At 37.9% G+C, this 23,872-nt stretch overlaps 1 pseudogene; it reads right to left on the bottom strand.

Moving 5' to 3' along the window:
- Window positions 1-8,387: 8,387 nt before the first annotated feature.
- On the bottom strand, window positions 8,388-10,670 carry LOC125171597 (lysine-specific demethylase 3A-like; annotated as a pseudogene).
- Between the last annotated feature and the right edge of the window lie 13,202 nt (window positions 10,671-23,872).

Below are 23,872 nucleotides of genomic sequence, written 5' to 3'. Positions count from 1 at the left end.
GGTCCCTTAAATAAAGGAGCAGAGAGATGTATGACTGGCTATAGAGATCAAACTACCCAGAAAATAGAACTTTATTGGTATGTCCAATAATTGGGAGTATCTTGAACCAAGAATAATTGCTATTCCATATTTTGCCTTTGTCTCCTAACACTTTCAAAGTCCTCTTTTAATGGGAAATTAAGTCACCTTGAATATCTCTACATCTTTTGGAAGAACTCTAGCATGAGCAATCTGTGTGCCAGTTACTAGGGGTCCATATTTCTGATTCAGGATGTTATGGAATCTACTGCCAGGATGCTCTTGGAGCACAAAGAAAGTATAGCTCAACCCCTGACTCAGTCTTAGTGGCTCTACTGAATTGCTTGAAAAACTCACTTAAACTTCCATGGCATCCATTTCCTCGTCAGTAAAGTGGAAGGAGACTGTCATCTCTGAGGTGACTTCCAGCTCTTATAGTCCTTGACTGCAAGAGTACTATATAATATCTTTTGCAATTAAGATAGTAAAAATAATTTTAAAAGGTGTTTACTCGTGATAGATTTTGACTAATCAAAATTAGTATGATTCATGTATGATTCATACATGAAGCATTATATCTGTTCTCAATTGAATTACTGTAATGAGAAAAAAAATGTTACTTTAAATCTATTTGTATAGCCATGTAATATAATGTTTGGGAGAATAGACTCTGGAAACAGAGGCCTTTGGCTGAAGTCCGTGACTCACCAGCTGTGTGACCCTGGGCCAATCTTACCCTCTCTTTAAGGACAATTTCCACTTGAATAAAGCAGGGATACTTTTTTTTAAAGATGGCAATATTTTGATAGCAATAATTCATTGTTGAATATGTTAATAGACTGGGGAAGCCTTCTATGGTGTGCAGAATTCCTTATACAATTAAGAAAGAAGCAAGATTTGACAACTATCTCTGCCCATGCCACAATGACACTGGCCCTGGTCCTGCTCTCTGGGTGTTTACATCTAGATGTGTGTGCACGTTTGGGGAAAGGGGGTGGAGGGACAGTGAGACATGAAACAACTCATTGCAGAAATAATTCCAATTTTCTTAAGGGCCCCACAGGTACAATAATGACTAAACAATGAGAATAATACCTACCATTTATTTAGGGCTCACCATGTGCCATCTAATCCTCATCTTAGGATTCAGTTACACATTCAAATGTAGTCTTGTTATCTCTTGCAGGTAGGACTGAGGCCCAGAAAGGTTAGGTGAGTTGCTTGGGGTCACAGTGCTAGTAAGTCACAGAATGGAGGTTTGAGATACATTTGAGGCTCTTAGAGCCAAATGGACCAGCACCCTTATCCACTGCAGTTCCCACAGCCAGCTAACACAGCACCCCTCTGGAGGGTCCTCCCTCTGACCAGGCTGGGTCGGCGCTGGGGCCTCTGCCTCTCCTAGCTAGCTGTGCTGTGGTTGAATGGTCACTACCTTTGCCCCATCTCCACCCTATGGAGGCCCTTTGGTCTCCTTCTTACCTCTTCTCAAACTTGTCATAGCCTTAGCTGGTGTGCAAATCCTGGGCATCCTCCTGGCTCTTCCTAAGATAGTTCTTCTCTGGAGGACCTATTGCTGCTGGGGGGAGGAGCCTCCCTAGACCTGAGGGGACACACACCCAAATTTCCCTCTGGCCTCTGGAACTCCTCTACCCCTACCCAGGGGTGTAGCTCCTAGAAGAGCAGCAGATAAGTTACCAAAGAAACCTCATCTTCAAGTTTTGTGACCCCTCACTCCTGTGTCCTCTTTAACTTGTTACCACGTGCCTTCTGGGAGTGGAGATCTCTGGCCCTCCCCAGGTCCCAGCTGTGCTGTAATCTCCTACCCTTTCAATTCTCCCTCACTGCAGGCTCTGCCCCATACTCAAAGTTTTTTCCTAAACTAGGTGTGGGGCTGGATGAGACATATACAGTTCAGGCCACATCTTGCCCATCATTCCCCTGCACTAGAAATTCAGTATTATTTTATAATTATGCCAAAACCACTGGGTTTTAAATATTTATCTTTATTATTTCATGCTGAATATGCACATAAGGTATTCTGGATCAGAGACAGAGTTCATGTCAATTACCTTCCAGTGAATAATAAGTATACTAGCCTCACCCCCCTCCAAGGGTATCAAAAAGAGAGCAAAGTCAAACGTCTTACACAAATATCTGGATGCTCCATAGGTGAGTGGTGATGAAAAGTGTAGAATGCAGCTGTCTCCTGCCTTCCTGAAATACTCTTCTTAGAAATGTAATCAGTCTGAGTGAATAAAATATCTCTAAGGGCCATATAGCCCCATGTATCTTAGATTTTATGACCTAGAGATGTTGCCAACGTCTGGGCTTCATACCTTATCTTCGTATGGAGATAGATAGCACTGCCATCGGTTTATCTGCACACTGTGGCCTAATTTAGGGACCTGGTCTGTTGTGTAACCATTTGGCTCTCTCAGGGATATAAAAGAAATTTTATTATCATTTCAGATAAGAGCGATTAACCAGACAAATACATACAGATCTAGTTCTTATGGTATGTGAAGAGTGCAAATAAGCTAGGGATTTCTACTGGAGCAAAACAAAATCCAGGGAAGTTTTATTTACCTGAAAAGACCCACAATGTTTTAATTATACCAAAAGTGCCTGGAAATTTCTGGTGCCCCAAAATTCATTTCACTTAACAAGTTTTTGGGTTTATACTCTGTGAAAAGGTAAGATGCAGCCCCTGTCCCTAAGTTGCAACGGTGCATACGGTCTATTTGCTATAGGCCAGTGGGATCTGAAACTGCAGTTTATAGTTTTAGAGCAGGCCCATCATCATCACATATAGGCAAGCTTCATGTGAAATAGAGAAGATTCTAACCAGATGTCCTGCCCCAGAACAACCACATACAAATTGCTGCCTCACTCTGTCAGTGCACACATCTGTTCTGAGGACATGCACTATTAATAGAGATTTACCTATCCAGACCCCTCTGCAGTTTACCAAATACAATGCCCATTGAATACCTCACTGGTATCTGTAACTATACAGTAGGCAGGATGGTTAGTATAGGCCAAAAGAAGTTAAGTAACTTATTCAAAGTCATATGATGAATAAATGATACAACTCAAATTCTAATTCATATTTTTATTACAAAGCCAGAATCCTTTTCACTAAATAAGTTCTGTATAAGTTTATGTAAGCACCCAATACTGCCGATGTCATGTCAATTATTGTAATAGTTGCTGTATCTTTCATTCAACTTCTTAGGATATGAGGATGTTAAAGATTCTTAAACCAGTCTAGTTGAAGAAATTGTGTAAGGATGCACTGAAGCCCCACTTGTTGCCATATGGCATAAACTGAATACTGGGAAATGGCAGCAGCAGGTAGGCTAATTAAGTACGTGACAATCTAAGATGACATTTTTTAATCTCTCCCATCCTCACCCCCACAGCACCCAACAACCATTGATCTTTTTACTGTCTCCATAGTTTTTTCTTTTCCATGATGTCATACAGTTGGAATCATACAGTATGTAGCCTTTTCAGATTGTCTCCTTTTACTTAGTAATATGTATGTAAGGTATCTCCATGCCTTATTATGGCTTGATAGTTCATTTATTTTTAGTGCTGAATACTATGCCATTGTCTGGGAATACCACAGTTTATTTACCTATTCACCTACTAAAGATACCTTGGTTGCTTCCACGTTTGGCAATTATGAATAAAGTTGTTATAAACATCTGTGTGCAGGTTTTGGGTAGACAGAAGTTTTCAGCTCCTTTGGATAAATACCAAGGAGTTCAATTGCTTGATCATATGGTAAAAGTATGTTTAGTTTTGTAAGAAACTACCAAACTGACTTCCCAAAGTATCTGTACTATTTTGCATTCCCAGTAGTAATGAATGAGAGTTCTATCATTCCACATCCTCACCAACATTTTGTGCTATCAGTATTCCAGATTTTAGCCACTCTAACAAGAATGCAGTGGTCTCTCATAGTTTTAGTTTGAATTTCCCTGATGACTTATTATGTGAAACATCTTTTCATATGCTTATCTTTCATCTGAATATCTTCTTTGATGAGGTGTCTGTTTAGGTTTTTGGCTCATTTTTTAATCAGGTTGTTTTCTTATGGTTGACTTTTAAGAGTTATTTTATATTTTGGATAACAGTCATTTATAAGATATGTCTTTTGCAAATATTTTGCTCCCAGACTATGGCTTTCTCATTCTTTTGGCATCGTCTTCCCCAGAGCATTAGTTTTTAATTTTAATAAAGTCTAATTTGTCAAATATTTTTTTTAATGGATTGTGCCTTTGGTGTTATATCTAAGTAGTCATTACTATACCCAAGGTAATCTAGGTTTTCACCTATGTGATCTTCTAGGAGTTTTATAGTTTGGCATTTCGCATTTAAGACTGTGATCTGTTTTGAGTTAATTTTGTGAAGGGTATAAGGTCTGTCTAGATTCATCTTTTTTGTATGTGGAAATCCAATTGTTCCAGCACCATTTGTCAAAAAGACTATCTCCTTTGTCAAGAATCAGCTAACATCATGGGGCGCCTGGGTGGCGCAGTCGGTTAAGCGTCCGACTTCAGCCAGGTCATGATCTCGCAGTCCGTGAGTTTGAGTTCGAGCCCCGCGTCGGGCTCTGGGCTGATGGCTCAGAGCCTGGAGCCTGTTTCCGATTCTGTGTCTCCCTCTCTCTCTGCCCCTCCCCCGTTCATGCTCTCTCTCTGTCCCAAAAATAAATAAACGTTGAAAAAAAAAATTAAAAAAAAAAAAAGAATCAGCTAACATCTATTTTTTGGCTCTCTATTCTGTTCTACTGGTCTATATGTCTGTTCTTTAACCAATATCACACAGTCTTAATGTAGCTTTTTTTTTTTTTAACGTTTATTTGTTTTTGAGACAGAGAAAGACAGAGCATGAACGGGGGAGGGTCAGAGAAAGGGAGACACAGAATCCGAAACAGGCTCCAGGCTCCAAGCTGTCAGCACAGAGCCTGACGCGGGGCTCGAACTCACGGACTGTGAGATCGTGACCTGAGCCGAAGTCAGCCGCTCAACCGACTGAGCCACCCAGGCGCCCCTTAATGTAGCTTTATAGTAAGTCTTGAAGTTGGGTAGTGCCAATCCTCCAATTTTGTTTTCCTTGTATATTGTGTGGGCTATTCTGGATCATTGCCTCTCCATATACATGTTAGATTAAGGACGTTGATAATCACAAAATAACTAGCTGGGATTTTGACTGGGACTGCATTGAATTAACAGATCAAATTGAGAAGAATGCACTTTATAGCTTGTAGTTTTCTGCATATAAATCTTGTGCATACTTTGTTACATTTATATCTAATTACTTCATATTTTGAATACTAATATAAATGGTATTATGTAAATTTGAAGTTACATTTCAAATTCAACTTGTCCTCTGCTAGTATATAGGAAAAGAGTTGACTTTTGTATATTAACCTTGGACACTGCAACCTTGCTATAATTGATAATTAGTTCCAAGAGTTTTTTGTTGATTCTTTCAGATCTTCTACATAGACAGTTATGTCATCTGTGAACAAAGGCAGTTTTATTTCTCCCTTTCCCATTTGTACATATTTCCTTTTCTTGTCATGTTGCATTTGCTAGAACTTCTAGTACAGTGTTGAAAAGGAATGGTTTAAGGGAACATCCTCATCCTTGCCTTGCACCTGATCTTAGTGGGAAAGTTTCAAATTTCTCACCATTAAGCATGATGTTAGCTGTTGGGTTTTGTTGTTGTTGTTGTTGTTGTTGTTAGTTTTGGGTTTTTGGGTTTGTTTGTTTTTTTTAGTATTCTTTATCAAGTTGAGGAAGGTTTCCCTAGTCCTAATTTACTGAGTTTATATCATTAATTAGTGTTAGATTTTGTCACATGCTTTTTCTGTATCTATTAATACTATCATTAGATTGTTCTTTTTTAACCTATTGATGTGATGGATTACATCAATTGATTTTCTTTTTTAATATATGAAATTTATTGTCAAATTGGTTTCCATACAACACCCAGTGCTCATCCTAAAAGATGCCCTCTTCAATGCCCATCACCTACACTTCCCTCCCTCCCACCCCCCATCAACCCTCAGTTCTCAGTTTTTAAGAGTCGCTTATGCTTTGGCTCTCCATCAATTGATTTTCAAATGTTGAAACCACCTTGCATACCTGAGACAAATCTCACTTGGTGATGGTGTATAATTCTTTTTATACATCACTGGATTTGATTTGCTAATATTGTGTTGAAGATTTTTACCTCGATGTTCATAAGAGATATTCACCTGTAGTTTTATTTTCTTGCAATTTATTTGTTTCAGTGTTAGAGTAATGCTGGCCTCATAGAATGAGTTATGAAGTGTTCCCTCTGCTTCTCTCCTCTGAAAAAAATTGTAGAGAGTTGGTATAGTTTCTTCCCTAAATGTTTGGTAGAATACACAAATGTACTTGGTGCTTTCTGTTTTGGAAGTCTATTAACTACTGATTTCATTTCTTTAATTAATATAGGCCTATTTGCTTCATTTATTTCTTTTTGTGTGAGTTTTAGCAGATGATGCCTTTAAAGGAATTGATCCACTTAATCTAAGTTATCAAACTTGTAGGCATAGAGTTGTTCATACTATTTCTTGATTATCTCTTAATGTCTAAGGAATCTATAATGATTTCCTCTCTTTCATTTTTAATATCAGTTATTTGTGTCCTTTTTTATTAGCCTGACTAGAGGCTTATTAATTTTATTTATCATTCCAAAGAAACAGCTTTTGGTTTCATTAATTTTCTCTATTGATTTCCTGCTTTCCATTCATTGACTTCTGCTCTAATTCTTATTATTTCTTTTCTTCTTTTTACTTTGGATTTAATTTGCTCTTCTTTTTCTAGTTTAAGGTGGAAATTTAGAATACTGACTGTAGAAATTTCTTCTTTTCTAATATATATATTAATGCTGTATATATATTAATCCACTTTAAGTGCTGTTTTCACTGCATCCACGTACTTTGATAAATTGCATTTTCATTTTCATGTAGTTTAAAGTAATTTTAAATTTCTCCTGAGATATCTTCTTTGACCAGTGTGTTATTTAAGAGTACGTTGTTTAATTTCCACATGTTTGAAGATTTTCCTAATATTTTTCTGTTCTTGGTTTCTAGTTAACTCCATTGTGGTCTAAGAGAAGGTATTGTTTGATTTCTATTCTTTTAAGCTTGTTAAGGCGTGTTTTATATCCAGAATGTGGTCTACCTTGGTGAATGTTCCATGTGAGCCTAAGAAGAATATGTATTTTGCTATTTTGGATAAAGTGGTCAGTAGATGTTGATTATATTCAGTTGATTGATAATGCTGAGTTCAACTATGTCCTTACTAATTTTTGCCTGCTGAATCTGTCCATTCTGACAGAGGAGTATTGAAGTCTCCAATCATGATAATGAATTAATTTATTTCTCTTTGCAAATATATTAGTTTTTACCTTACATGGTTTGATGCTACATTACTTTTAGCAAAGATATTTTGCAAACTTTATTATATGAATAGTGCAAGACACTTAACACTTAAAGTCAGCAAAGCTTCATTTAAGTAAAAAATTTTATTTAAAAAAGATTATTGGGGTGCCTGGATGGCTCAGTCAGTTAAGCATCCAACTTTCGCTCAGGTCATGATCTCACAATTCGTGGGTTTGAGCCCTGCATTGGGCTCTGTGCTGACAGCTCAGAGCCTAGAGCCTGTTGAGGATTCTGTCTCCCTCTCTCTCTGCCCCTCTCCTTCCTGCTCATGCATGCTCTCTCTCTCCCTCAAAAATAAACATTTTTAAAAAGTGTTGGCTACTAAAAAAAAAAAAGATTATTACCTCCCAGTTGATTGATTTCTACTATATAATGTCAATCTTATGCAATATAATAAAAACTCCATCATTAGCTGTTGATTTCCTCCATTGCTCTTTTGAATCTTAAAATGCAGAGGAGGGTTACTTAGACAAACGTGAAAAAAATTCAACCCAAATAAACTGTGCAAAGTGATTCCTAATAGTTATAAATACATTTCGTCTAACCTATCCAAATAAGTAGCTATGGGATAACCACAGGTATTGATCCAAAGCTGGTAAGGGGTTTTGCTTTTGCAGCTTGGTAAAAGCTCTGCACTTGTATACTAGGTAAGAAGTCACAGTTTAAGGATGCATGCTCTGTAAATATTCACTACATATACACATTTAGCATCTGCAAACACTAGAGATATACATTATCAGTGTACCCTCAAAAGTCAGGCACAGTTTTTAAAAATAAAGTAACTTGATTCTTAACATCCCCAGGAATCCTTCCTGAAAAGTTTTGACAGCTACCAATAAATCCTTTCCATTGTGCCAGGGTTACAGCATCCCCGGGGCCTTTAGGGTTTGTTGAAAATGGATTTGCTGGCTTTTAGTATAGCTACTGTATCTTTCACCGCATGGTAGATAACATCCTTCACCTATAATTTATCTTCATGATTGGTATGAGTCTGTGACAGATAACAGAATTCCTTAGTAAGCCAGAAACATTGTTTAACATGCTCTGAGAAACAAAATCATCAACCACTTGATACAGCTAAATAAATTATGAACCTCATATGGAGTTCCTGTTGGGATAATTACCACATCTCTGAGAAACTTACAATTGCCCAGCCTTCAACTTCATACTCTTGATGAAGATGTTTTCTTAGTGATAGGTCTAAACACCAGATCTGATTAGTAAGATCGTGGTTGCTGGGTTTTCCTGAACTTGCTTTTCTGATAACTTGTAAAGAAATGCTAATAACTTCTCTGTGTCTTTAGTGGTATGTATGTACCAGAAGGTTCTTGGCTTCTCCTTTCCTTCAATAAATTGCTTTTTTATGAGTTCATGAAATTTTCTATCTTGGAAAGTTTTAAGGACTTCTCAGTCACTGTCCTTTTTAAATTTCCACATAGACCATGACACCAGCTGCAACAGATATGTCTCAGTAAAGATGATATTCCACATTTTTGATCTTCCAGAATAATTAGCCTACAAGCACCATACATCTTGGGACCCCAATCTGGCCAAAGTAGTTTGGTAGCCTAGAGGAAAAAATGCAGTTCACCATCTCACCTCGTGTACTCAAACAATGGAATGTTGGCCACCAGATCATCAAACCTGTAAGGCATTATATCTCTAAAATTTCTTCCTGGTAACCAGACCTTAAGTTTCAAAATCACTAATTCCTTTTCATTTTTCAAGAGATTTGGAACACCTTCAAGTACAATTCAAAAGTCTCCTTTTGTGACTTCAGTGATAATTTTGTTTGTCCTTGCTATTGATTGAATGTGTCTCCCCCAAAATTCATTTGTTGAATCTAACCCCCCAATGTGATATTTTGAAGTGGGGCCATTGGGAGGTGATTAGACTCTGTCCTTATGAATACATCAGTGCCCTTATAAAAGAGACCCCAGAAAGTTCCCTTGCCTCTATCCTGGGAAGACACAGCAAGAAGACAGTTGTCTATGAACCAAGAAGTGACCCTCACCAGACACCAAATCTTTCAATACCTTGAACTTGGACTTTTCAGTCTCCAGAACCATGATAAATAAATGTTTGCTTTTTAAGCTATCCAGTCTATGGTATTTTATTATAGCAGCCCAAATAGGCTAAGATAGTCCTACAATTAACTAGATCAACTTACTGGTTACCAAACTCTTTGATGAGGGAGTAAAGTTTTCAAAATTCAGCCTTCAATTTATGATGCATCCAGACACCATTACTGGCTACCCTGTTTCCCATACTCCTTGAAAACATTCCAGTTCCTCTTATTTGGGGGGTCCTGCAAGCACAGTAAGCAATTACCACACAGCCAGTAGTGAGGAGTTATCAGAATGTCATGCTTAGTATCAATCCTTGAGGTTCTTCCATAAATCAGAGAAGTCTTATTTTCTACCAAAGAAGGAAAGATATCAAGGATTTTTTATGCATTCTTTTGTCCATTTTGTCTTTGTTTTCTGTGTTGACCTTCCCTCTTGTTGAGTCTGCTGGCCAATGTAAAGGAAAAGTGCTGGTTGGACAGATCAGCTTTATGCTGTTGGCTGGCTCAGAGGCTGCACCCTTGCCCACAGCTGCTGCTTCCAAGACTGAGGGATTCTACAGAAGCATAACACTAAGAATAGGTTTTTCCTCTCATTAAAGGTGTCTGTTTAATATCTTCTTCTGAGGCTAGCTTTGAAAAGAGCTTGAATTTACTGTTTTAACAAGGACAATTTGCCTCTATCCCACATTTGATCTTACAAAATGAACAGTCTCCAACATTATAAAGAACTTTTCCAAGACTGGCCTGTGTAGGCATCAAGTTCCTTGCTTCATAGACCTGACTCTTCATTCATCCCAGCCGAGGAAAACCTTGTAGGTAGTACTCTATTGGCAATTTTTGCTTTTCATTTGGTAGCAATCCGCACATACTCCAAATTTACAGTGAGGATACACCCCGTGCAAGTTGAAGATGGTAGTGTTGCACACATCACATATTTCTTAAATACCTTTGGAAGCCCACCCACCAGCAACTCTGTAAGAGCTGTTCTTAGTGTGACTCCATGGTTGACACACCTTCTTTTTAAGAAATAACAATTTGACATCGTGGTCCCCAGTTTTGCCCAGCACACGATGTCCAAATCAGTCGCCACCACATTTTTGGTTAAAAGTAACCATCAGCTAATTGTTCATTGTTATTACAAACCTTCTTACAAAGAGGCAACACAGGAAAAACAAGCAAACAAAACTATACGCACACGCGCGCACACACACACACACACACACACACACACCAGGTTCTAATAACTTAACAAATAAGGTTTCCTAAGGTTTGTGTGAGGAGACTTGTGATCACATAGCTCCCTTTTCTTATTCATCACTTACCTCAGAGAAATAGTGACTAAGATGATGAAATTGACATTATTTCAGTGATAGTAGGTCAAGAATGACTTGGAAAGCAAGAAGCAAAAAATCCGACTAAATAAAAAGTGTAGAGATAGATGGTTGTTGAGGTTGGTCAACCATTAAGCCATGTCATCAGGAGCCTAGACTTTCTATTTGCTCCATCATGTGTAGCTAGCTGTTAGTTTTCCATCTTTGTGTTTTCAAATTATGGTCTCAAGATACCCACTGAAACTTCAAGCAAAGAAGAAAAGGGAAAGACCACTTTCAGCCCCTACAATGCCACCCTGACAAAAGCTTTCCTAAAAGCCCCTAGTAGTTGTTATATATTTCACTGGCTAAGGTGGGTCATTTGGCCACATTTAGCTCCATGCGAATCTGGAAAATTCTCTTGTATGGAAAAGGGCAACGGGATTAGCTTAGATTAATTACGATTAATCTTCTGGAGGTAGGCAGACTATATTATATACAGGCAGTGCCTGTATTATATTACATATTATATTTAATATGTGTGTATATAATATATACATATTATATATGTATGTATACATGTATATGTATATATTATATTTAATATGTATATAATTATATAATATTATATATATTATATACAGGCAGTGCCTATATTAGCCAGCTTTCACTGCGATAATATTCCATAATAAGCAACTCCCAAAATCTTAGTGGTTTATAAGAACAGGCATCTGTTCCTCACTTACTGCACGTAGGTCATCTGTAATTCTGCTGGGTTTGGCTGGGATCAACTAGGCTTGAGTACAGACTTTGTGTGTTTTCATGTCTGCCCCATGTATATTCTTATTCTGGTACTACTGATGACCCTAGATTAGTCTCATAGCAAATGGTAGGTGTGCAAGAAGCCAGATAAAAATCACAAAAATCACACATTTAGAGTCTCTGCTAATGTCATGTACAGTAACATTCCATTTGCCAAATTCCCTGGCCAATTCCAACACAAACTGGGCAAGGATATATATTCTGCCCGCTCCAGTGGAAATTGCTACAAAGTCACATACCAAAAGGTTTAGATGTATAATTCTATTACAGAAAGGGAATGAAGGACTGGGAACAAAAATCTAATCTTTCCCTTCATTCCAAATAAACTGGGGCTCTGAGAGCGAGAGAGAAAGGAATAGCTAGTTGAGTAGCCATCCAACAGTGCCTTCCACACTAGAGCAATCAAAAGAAGACTTAGAAACTTTTTTTGATTAGTTAGCAGCAAGAGGAGGAAGTGATGAAATGGATGTGATACAGATTGCTTTCCTGGGCAGGGCTTTCTAGCTATAGTTTGACAGACAGTTGAATAGGCTGACATATACAATTTAACATCTCAAACTCTCAATTCCATAGGCTGTCAGCATTTGAATTCCTGCTAACAACAAACACCTGTGATGCAGTATGTGACATATTATAAAGTACTTACATGAATACTTTATCCCCCCGCCCCCAACAAAACTATGAAGTTCTCCTCATTTTATACCTGAGAGGTCAAGTAACCTAGGCAGCTGACTATAGATGACAGAACTATGATTGGAACCAAAATATGTCTGATTTCATTAACTCAGGCATCTACTACCTGCCAGGAACCATGCATAGTACTGAAGATGCAGACCAGTGATACAGACACAGCCCCTGCCCTCCAGGACTTTATTCTTAGTCTCTAAGCTATACAGCCCAGTGGACATTTATTACATGTTAACTAAAAAATGAATCCATTATATATGTAGGTATGTATGTGTATATATATATGTGTGTGTGTGTGTGTGTGTGTTATTTTTCAAATAAATATACTATATGCCAGGTACTCTGAGGGCTTTGCATGTCGGATACCAATGAACCATCATCAACTTTATGAAATAAGTACAGTTGTTCACCATTTTAAATATTAGGAAGCTGATATATGTAGAGGTTACCTTTGTCACACACCAGAAGTGAAGGAACAGGATTAGGACATGGGCAGTCTGGCTCTAGAGCTCATGTTCTCACAACACCATACACAGCCCATGACTAATACAGACTTACTTCAATATATTAATGCATCACTATAGCTTTTTCTGATGTATTTTCTCATTTAAAAATACTCATTATAGTTAGCCTGCACAGGTTAAATGAATCCCCATAACACTCATTTGGCTTTGAAAGTGAGAATGGACAAATTGTGTGAGTTGTTACAACCAGCAGGACTTAAAACCTGGAATTATAAAACTCAGCAGGTGGCTCTGGGAGAGCCTAAGGGCATTAGGAAGCAGAGACCCCACCTATAAAGAAACAGCATAACAAACAGCTCTTGCAGATACAGCATAGAATCAGTAGGTTGAAAAATGCCTGGGGCATACAGGCGGGAGAGTGACTCACTCATCTCAAAGTGTGGCCTAGAGAGGCAAAGATCATGGAGAGACTCCACAATGAACAAAGGAGTTGGCAAGTGCCATCTCCGTAAACACAGAGCCACCTGTGGGAAACAGCACTGCAACAACACTTGCTACCTAACTTGCTTACACCAAGCCCGACCCTCATGCTTGGAAGGATCCACCCTTCCCAGTCACACTTGCCTCAGTCCCAGTGCTATGCTCCCCCTCCCCCAGAAGACGAGTGCAAACCCCCCAAAATCTCATCTCAGACTTGTGCATTTTATGAGACCTCAGTTCCAGAGGTGGCGGTTCTTATTTCACAAGCAGAACAGCACAAATCTTGTCAAAACATGCCCCATCCTTCCTGGGTACCAAACAATGGCCACAACAGGCAAAGAAAACCTGTCCAGACAACTAGACTGAAGGAAAAAGAGACCAAGACTCAACAGCAGAGCCCATGCAACACACATAGGAGGCACTCCCTGAAGCAGCAGACCCTGGGGTACAGGGAACACTGCACTGCAGGGCATACAGGACCTCTTCTTCATAAGGCCGTTATCTTCAAGAGCAAGAAAGGTAGCTGATTTTCCTAAAACACAGAAACAGACACAGAGAAACAAAATGAGGAGACAGAGAAATATGTCCCCCCAAAAAAGAATTGGACCAAATCACAGCAAGAGACCTAAGCAAACAGATATAAGTAATATGCCTAATAGAGAATTTAAAGTAATGACCATAAACATACTCACTGGACTTGAGAAAAGAGGGGAGTACATCAGTAAAACCCTTAATAAATAGATAAAAAAGAACCAGTCAGATGAAAAACACAAGAAATGAAATTAAAAATACACGTGATGGTTTAAATAGCAGGCTAAAAGACAGAGTAATGAAAAGTAACCAAGCTGAAAAAAATGAGAGGGAAAAAATTATGCAAATTGAGAATAGTCTTAAGGAACTCAGGGACTCCATCAAGCACAATAACATTCACTTTATAGGGATCCCAGAAGAAGAAGAAGAGAGAAGGAGGGGCAGAAAAATTTTTTGAAGAAATAATAGCTGAAAACTTCCCTAATTTGGAGAAGGAACTAGATATCCAGATGCAGGAGGCAGAGATCTCCACTCCCCCACCAATCAACCCAAGGAAGTCCACAGCAAGACACATAGTAATTAAAATGGCAAAAAGTAGGGATAAAGAAAAAAATTTTAAAGCAGCAAGAAGAGGGAAGACAATTACATACTTATGGAGACATCCCATAAAAATATCAGTAGGTTTTTCAGCAGAAACTTTGCAGGCCAAGAGTGACAGGATCTATTCAAAGTGCTGAAAGGAAAAAAATCTGCAGCCAAGAGTAGTCTATCCAGCAAAGCAATCATTCAGAATAGAAGGAGAGATAGTTTCTCATACAAACAAAAGTTAAAGCAGTTCATGACCACTAAACCAGGCCTACATGAAATAGTAAAGAGGACTCTTTGAGTGGAAAGGAAAGAGAGTATGAAAAGTTAAAAAAAAAAAAGTAGTGGAAGTATTTCTGAAAAAATGAGTCAAGGTATTCATAAAATAAAAGGATGTAAAATATTATACCACATACCCAAAATGTGATGGGGAGAACCGTAAAGAATGGATTTAAACCTAAGCAACCATCCACTTAATATAGACTGCTATATGCAGAAGACAAGATGTTCTATACAAACCTAATGGTAACCACAAATCAAAAACCAGTAATAGATATCCAAAAAATAAAGAGAAAGAAATCCAAGTATAACATTAGGAAAGCAATAAACCATGAAAGACAGCAAGAAGGGATCAGAGAAAAACTACAAAAACAACCACAAAACAGGGGCACCTGAGTGGCTGTTGGTTAAGCGTCCAATTTCAGCTCAGGTCATGATCTCATGGTCCATGAGTTTGAACCCCATGTTGGGCTCTGTGCTGACAGCCCAGAGCCTGGAGCTTGCTTCAGATTCTGTGTCTCCCTCTCTCTCTGCCCCTCTCCCACTCATACTCTGTCTCTCAAAAATGAATAAATGTTTAAAAAATGAAAAAAAACCCAACAACCACAGAACAAGTAATAAAATGGCAATAAATACATACCTATCAAAAATTACTTTGAATGTAAATGGACTAAATTCTCCAATAAAAAGACATGGGGTGTCAGAGTAGATAAAAATTAAGACCTATCTATATGCTGTCTACAAGAGACTCATTTTAGATCTAAAGCCACCTGCAGCTTGAAAGTAAGGGGATAGAGAAATATATATCATGTCAATGGATGTCTAAAGAAAGTTAGGGTAGCAATACTTATATTCCACAAAATAGACTTTAAAACAAAGATTATAATAGGTGACACAGAAGGACCCTATATAATAATAAAGGAGACAATCCAACAAGAGAATATAACAATTGTAAACATTTATGCAGCCAACATAGGTGCACCCAAATACATAAAACAGTTAATAACCAACGTAAAGGAACTAATCAATAGTAATACAATAATAGGGGACATTAACAGCCCACTTACATAGATGGACAGATAATCCAAACATTTCAACAAGGAAACAGTGGCTTTGAATGACACACTAAACCAGATGTATTTAACAGATGTATTCAGAACATTCCATACTAAAACAGAATACATATTCTTTTCAAGTGCACATGGAATGCTCTCAGGATAGATCACATATTAGCCCACAAAAACAAGCCTCAAAAATCAAGAATTGAAGTCATACCATACATATTTTCCAACCACAGCACTATGAAACTAGAATGACAAGAAAAAATCTGGAAAGAGCACAAATACGTGGAGGATGAATATGTGCTACAACACAATGAATGGGTCAATTAAGAAATCAAAAAATAAGTCAAAAAGTAATGGAAACAAATGAAAATGTGAACACAATGGTTCAAAGTCTTTGGGATGCAGCAAAGGCACTTCTAAGAGGGATGTTTGTAGCAATACAGGCCTACCTCAAGAAGCAAGAAAAATCTCAACTAAACTAAGACAACTAAACCTAATCTTACCTCCAACCTAACCTTACACCTAAAGGAGATAGAAAAGAAGAACAAAATCTAAAAACAACAGAAGGAAGGAAATAATAAAGATCAGAGCAGAAAGAAATGATGTAGAAAATAAGGAAACAATAGAAGAGATCAATATCAATAAAACCAGGAACTGTTTCATTGAAAAGTCAACAAAATCTCATCAAAAGAGAGAGGGGTAGAGAGAGAGAGAACCCAAGTAAACAAAATCACAAAGAGGAGAAATAACAACCAACACCACAGAAATACAAACAATTCTAAGAGAATATTATGAAAAATTATATGCCAACAAATTGGACAACCTAGAAGAAGTGGATAAATTCCTAGAAACATATAACCTACCAAAACTTAAACAGGAAGGAATAGAAAATTTGAACAGACCAATAACCAGTAAAGAAATTGAATCAGTAATCAACAACTACCAACAAACTAAAAGTCCAGGACCAGATGGCTTCACAGGTGAATTCTACCAAACATTTTAAGAAGAGTTAACACCTATTCTTCTCAAAATTTTCCAAAAAATAAAAAAAGGAAGGAAAATTTCCAAATTCATTCTATGAAGCCACATTACCCTGATACCAAAACACCACATGAAAAAGGGAACTACAGACCAACATCTCTGATGAACATAGGTACAAAAACCTCAATGAAACACTAGCAAACCAAATCCAACAATACATTAAAAAAAATCATTCACCACAATCAAATAGAATTCATCCCTAGGATGCAAGGTGGTTTGATATTTGCAAAAAAAAAAAATGTGATACGTCCCATCAATAAAAGAAAGCATAAAAACCATATGATCATTTCAATAGATGGAGAAAAAGCATTTGAAAAAGGACAATATCCATTCATGATAAAAACTCTTAAACAAGTTAGAGGAAATATACCTCAACATATTAAAGGCCTTATACAAAAAACCCACCACTAACATCATACTCAATGGTGAAAAACTGAGAACTTTTCCCATAAGGTCAGGAAAAAGATGAGAATGTTTTCTCTCCACTTTTATTCAACATAGTACTGGAAGACCTAGCCACAGCAATCAGACAACAAAAAGAAATAAAAGGCATCCAAACTTATAAGGAAGAAGTAAAACTTTCACTGTTTGCAGATGATATAATACTATATATAGAAAACCTTAAAGATTCCACAAAAAAACTACTAGAACTGATAAATGAATTCAGAAATGTCACAGAATACTAAATCAATGTACAGAAATCTTTTGCATTCCTATACACTAATAATGAAGAGCAGAAAGAGGAATTAAGAAAACAATTCCATTTACAATTTCACCAAGAGCAATAAAATATCTAGGGATAAACTTAGTTAAAGAGGTGGAAGACCTGTACTCTGAAAACTGTAAAACATTCATAAAAGAAATTCAAGGCTACACAAAGAAATGGAAAGACACCCCATGCTCATGGATTAGAAGAAAAATATATGGCTAAAATGTTTATACTACCCACAGAAATCTACAGATTTAATGCAATCCCTACCAAAGTACCAACAGCATTTTTTTTTGCAGAGCTAGAACAAACAATTCTAAAATTTGTATGGAACCACAAAAGACCCCAAATATCAAAAGCAATCTTGGAAAAGAAAAACAAAACTGGAGGTATTACTATTCTGGACTTCAAGTTATATTACAAAGTTGTAGTAATCAAAACAGTATGGTACTGGCATAAAAATAGACACATAGATTACTGGAACAGAATAGAAAACCCACAAATAAAGTCACAATTATCTGGTAAATTAATCTTTCTGAAAGGAGGCAAGAATATACAATGGGAAAAAGATAGTTCCTTCAACAAATGGTGTTGGGAAAAATGGACAGCTACATGCAAAAGAGTGAAAGTGGGCCATTTTCTTATGCCACATAAAAAAAGAAACTAAAAATGGATTAAGGACCCCATGTGAGACATGAAAACATAAAAATCCTGGAAGAGAGCACAGGGAGAAATTTCTCTGACATCAGCCATTGCAACATTTTTCTTAATCTGTCTCCTGAGGCAAGGGGAAATAAAAGCAAAAATAAACTATAGGGACTGCATCAAAATAAAAAGCTGCTGTACAGCAAAGAAACTGATCAACAAAACTAAAAGGCAACTTTCTGAATGGGAAAAGATATTTGCAAATGACGTATCTGGAAAAGGGTTAGTATCCAAAATATACAAAGAACTTACACGATACAAAAAAATAAATAATCTAATTTAAAAATGGCAGAAGATGTGAACAGACATTCTCCAAAGAAGACATCCAGATGGCCAACAGACACATGAAAATATGCTCATCGTTAATGATAATCAGGGAAACACAAATCAAAACTATAATGAGATATCACTTCATAGCTGTCAGAATGACTAAAATAAAAAACCCAAGAAACAGCAAGTGTTGATGAGGATGCAGAGAAAAAGGAACCCTCTTCCACTGTTGGTGGGAATACAAACTGGTGCAGCCACTGTGGAAAAACAGTATGGAGGTTCCTCAAAAATTAAACATAGAACTACCATATGATCCTGTAATCACACTACTGGGTATTTACTCCCAAAATAAAAAGATGTTAATTCAAAAGGATACACACATCCCTATGTTTATTGCAGCATTATTTACAATGGCCAATCTATGGAAGCAGCCTAAGTGTTCATCAACTGATGAATGGACATAGTAGATGTGGTATGTAAGGGCACCTGGGTGGTTCAGTCAATTAAGCGTCCTACTCTTGATTTTGGCTCAGGTCATGATCTCACGATTTGCAGGTTCCAGCCCCACAATGGACTCTGCACTGACAGCATGTAGCCTGCTTGGGATCCTCTCTCTCTGCCCTCTTCCCCCAGCTTGTGTTCTCTCTCTCTCTCAAAAAAAAAAATAAACATTAAAAAAGAAGATATAGATTATAATATATATAAACATTAAAAAAGAATATATTATATATATACACACACGCACACACACACACATACATAGAATAGAATATTATTCAGCCAAAAAAAGAATGAAATCTTGCCATTTGCAACAACATGGATGGAGCTAGAGCATAATATTAAGTGAAATAAGTCAGCTAGAGAAAGACAAATACCATATGATTTCACTCACATGTGGAATTTAAGGAAAAAAAGAAAAGATCAAAGGAAACAAAGAGGGACAGAGAGAGAGGAACCAAGAAACAGACACTTAACTGTAGAGAACAAATGGATGGTTATCAGAGGGCGGTGGGTGGGAGCCTGAGTGAAATAATTAATGGGGATTTAAAGTACACTTATCATGAAGGGCACTGTATAATGTATAGAAATGTTAAATCACTATATTGTACACCTGAAACTAATGACACTGCATGTTAACTATACCAGAATTAAAATTAAAAACTTAATAAAAACTAATTTTAATCATATAAAGACCTATGAAACATTTTATGTTAAAAAGTGTTCCTCATGGGGCACCTGTGTCTCAGTAAGTTAAGCAGCCGACTTGGGGCTCAGGTCATGATCAGATCTTATGTCTCCCTCTCTCTTTGCCCCTCCCCAGCTCATATGTGGATGCGTACACGCACTCTCTCTCTCTCTCTCTCTCAAAAATAAATAAGCATTTTTTTAAAGTGTTCTTCACACTTGACAAACTTGGGATTATGGGTCTGGCATTTTTAAAATCTAAAATTATAAACTAAGAGGGAAAATATTAAAATATAAAACAAGTGTCATGTCTTTTTCCTTAAAACTCAGACGCTGGATTTCAGTTACTCTTTTTTTTAATGGGTGTTTGATATTTACTTAATACTTCACAATCGCTAGTCAATCATAGTACGTTCTAGGGATAATTGTGCACATTTTTATTCAAATCTCTCTGTGTGGAATGCTGGCAGCGCCACTGGCAAGGCCTGGTCCGCAGGCTTGGGCCACAGTTGCCACGTCTTCCACTCCAGGCCCTTCTGCTTAGCTGCAGTGAAGCCCCATGACCCTGCCAGGGGCCAGGGGACACTGCTGAGCCCGGGTTTCCACCATGCCACACCTGGGCACCCCTGTCCGCCCCCATGGCCAGGCCGCCTCAGCCCAGTGTGCTGCAGCCTGCTGTGCCCAGCTGCCAGCCTTCCAACTCCAGAGCAAAATTTTCAGATTATACGACATGAATATAGTCATTATCAGAGGTGGAAACATTCTGAAGTCGTCCTTAATCAGAGTGAAGCTTGTACTTTAGAGACTCAGCCTGACTACTCAGCGTGCATACTGCCTAGTTCTTCTGAAGATTCCTTCTGAAGAAGAACCAGCCCCCTGTACCCTTCTACAATTTGGAGTAACATGAAAGCATCTCTTAAAAGATCAGAAAGATCAAATTTGGGAGGGATATGAGCAAATCCTCTATACCAGTCTAGCAGAATATGAATCTTCTGTGAAATTCATACATGATCGATCACATTATGCAATGATATGGGATGAGGCCAACAAGCTATGTGTCCTGAAACTTTTTTGCATATCTGGGGACCAGGTTTGACCACAAGACATGCTATCACATTTCAGCTCCAGCTTTCCATCCTGACAACACATAAATGCTTCTTTAGGTCCATTTTTTACAACTTCAAAGGACCTTAAAACTGTCTGGTTGCCAGGGGCACCTGGGTGACTCAGTTGGTTGAGCAACCGACTTCGGCTCAGGTCATGATCTCATAGTTTGTGACTTTGAGCCCCACGTCAGGCTCTGTGCTGAAGCTCAGAGCCTGGAGCCTGCTTTCAGATGCTGTGTCTCCCCCTCTCTCTACCCCTCTCCTGCTCACGCTCTGTGTCTCTCTGTCTCTCAATAATAAATAAACGTTAAAAAAAAAAAACTGTCTGGTTGCCCAAAGCATCTCTTTCTTTTCTCTTCATCTAATAAACAGCTGTGCCCTACTGGGTTAGATTTTCCAAACAAAAATACCTGAAGTAACAGTTTAGCAAAGTATGCCTTCAGTGGCAGTCAACAAGCACAGTTCTGTGTGTGTATGGGCATTTTATTTGTATTGTGCAGATGTTTTTCGAACTTAGGGATTCTGGCTGTGAATTTGATGCATGACCAGTTATGGTTAAAAACATCTGTTCGGTCTGCAGAAAATTATTAGTATTTTGTGACCATTGCCTGGTAACAGTGGATTGTTTTACGTATAGGTATTATTTGTTAAATGCGGGAACTGTGGTCAGGCAGGGAACATGAATCATAAGCTAGGACAGACATTAGGTATGATTATGATGACATAGCAGAGGTCCCTGGTCCTAGGTCTCAGGTGCGTAGCAAGGGATTAAGACAAACTGGAAATGGGCCATTGGGTACCTGGACTTTGCCCAGCCATGTTAGAAAATTACTTTTGACTCCAACCCTTAACATACCCACGTGCAGTCTGCACTCACATAATTCACATGAAGAGCTCCCTGGACACTGAACCTCTAAAACGAAAAGTCTCCCCTGGAATAGAAGTATCAGACTTTGCTTGGGGACGACAGCTTACGTGAGCAACCGGCCAGGTCAGGCTCCAGCAGCATTGCTGCTTTGGAGGAACCACTTCACCCTTGTCTTAGTTATTACAAATAGAACTGGGACCCTTTGGTTAGGTTCCCCCAAATTCTTTTATGAAGTGTCCATATTCAACTGCTTGAGTTTTGTTTTAGCAACCCCCTTGCTCGAAGTTGCTTAGGGGCTATTTTTGACCTTGTTTCCAAATCTGAGGAACAGAAAGTAGCCTCTGTTTTGAGGAAGTGAAAGTTAAGTAAACATTTACTTTTTACTGTGGCTTGTTCAGGACCACATTTTACAAAATGCCTTGCTTCCTTTGTTAGTGTTTCTAGAAAGTAAAGTTCTACTAAAATAGTTTTAGTTGGAATATAGAGTATCTTTTTAAATACAGCTTATTTTGAAACACTGAGTTTAGTTCAAATACAAAAAAAAAAATGTTATAGGTAATCTTCCTGGTAAACACAGTTGCAAAACTCCTAAATAAAGCATTAGCAAATTTCACTGTCAGTACACAAAAAAATAACACTACATTATAATCAGTGGTGGATATAGGAATGCAAGGATTTTTCAACATTGGAAAATCTACTTATGGAAGTCATTGGCATGTAAATAATACTTAAATACTTGTTAGTAAAGAAGATTCCCTAGGAAAAAAGAAATTAGATAACAAAGAGTGATTCCCAGCAATGTGATCTCCAACATTTGAACCTTTATACAGAAGAGATCCCAAAGAAGCAGCCAATGAAATGGGGGTGAAGGTGGAAAAGAGGGATGTCTGGTATCAAGGTATCCAAGAGAAGAAGGCAGTTTCAAGTAAGAGAAGGATGAAGGATTGACTGTTAATGCAGCACAATGACAGTCACTGGTTCTGTGATAAATACAGTGCCAGTGGATTCATGGAGAGAAGCTGGATTGGAATGGGTTAAGAGAAAATAAAAAGTGAGGAAATGGAAATAGCTCTTTTAGGAAGAGTCTACATAGAAGAAAGGTTTGGTTTAGTATTTTGTTTTGTATTGATTGTTGTTGTTTAAGGATGGTAGATATTGAAACATATTTTATACCAAAGAAAATAATCAGTGAATAAAAGTTTGATGACGTGGCAGAGAAAAGATATTTATGGGAGCAATGCTTTCTCCCTCAGCCGTCAACACGTCGCCAAACTCCAACTCAGGTGAAGCTCAACTGTCTGCCACGCTCCTAAATTCAAGCAGCTAAAGATAGTGGGTGAAGCATACACAGCTGGTCTCACTTAAGATCTATGACCACAGATTTCAAAAGAGCACTTCACACTAACCAACAATCCTACTATATTTGCTTAATATGTCAGCTTCTCCTCTCTCCAAAATGACTACATCACACATTCTCCTCTCTCCAAAAACTTACTCATGTCTTTCTCCTCCTTCGCTTGTACTCACCTTGCCTCATACATCACATGGGAAAATAGAAACTTCTCGATAATGTTCTTTCATCTTCTCACCACCAAATCTCCCTGCTTTTGAGCACCTACCTTCTTCTGTATCTCTAAGGGGCGTGGACCCTTTTTTTTTTTTTTCAACGTTTATTTATTTTTGGGACAGAGAGAGACAGAGCATGAACGGGGGAGGGGCAGAGAGAGAGGGAGACACAGAATTGGAAACAGGCTCCAGGCTCTGAGCCATCAGCCCAGAGCCTGACGCGGGGCTCGAACTCTAGGACCACGAGATCATGACCTGGCTGAAGTCGGACGCTTAACTGACTGCGCCACCCAGGCACCCCGGACCCTTCTTTATTATAATAGTTAGGAAACCAGCTGAAGGATAACTGCACTGTGAACCCAGAAAAATGTTGGCTTTCTTTGGGAGAAATAAATTGCTAAAATTATACACAATAAAATTTGATTAGAAATCATAGAAGAATTCCATCTCCTTGAAAAAACTAGATTTGCAAATTTGACCTGGGAAAATTGGATTTGGTAGTAATAATGCACCCTAATAAAGGTCAAATACGATGTGCCATCATCAGTAAAAATGTTCATTATGGAATTTACACACAAAAGCTGTCCCCCCAAAGAAAATCATTTTAGCAAAATAAAAATAAAGA

The sequence above is a fragment of the Prionailurus viverrinus genome, chromosome C1 (assembly GCF_022837055.1).
Source record: "Prionailurus viverrinus isolate Anna chromosome C1, UM_Priviv_1.0, whole genome shotgun sequence".
Classification (NCBI taxonomy): Eukaryota; Metazoa; Chordata; class Mammalia; order Carnivora; family Felidae; genus Prionailurus; species Prionailurus viverrinus.
Note: the sequence above shows the minus strand (reverse complement) of the source record. Positions and strands in the feature narration are given on the sequence as shown.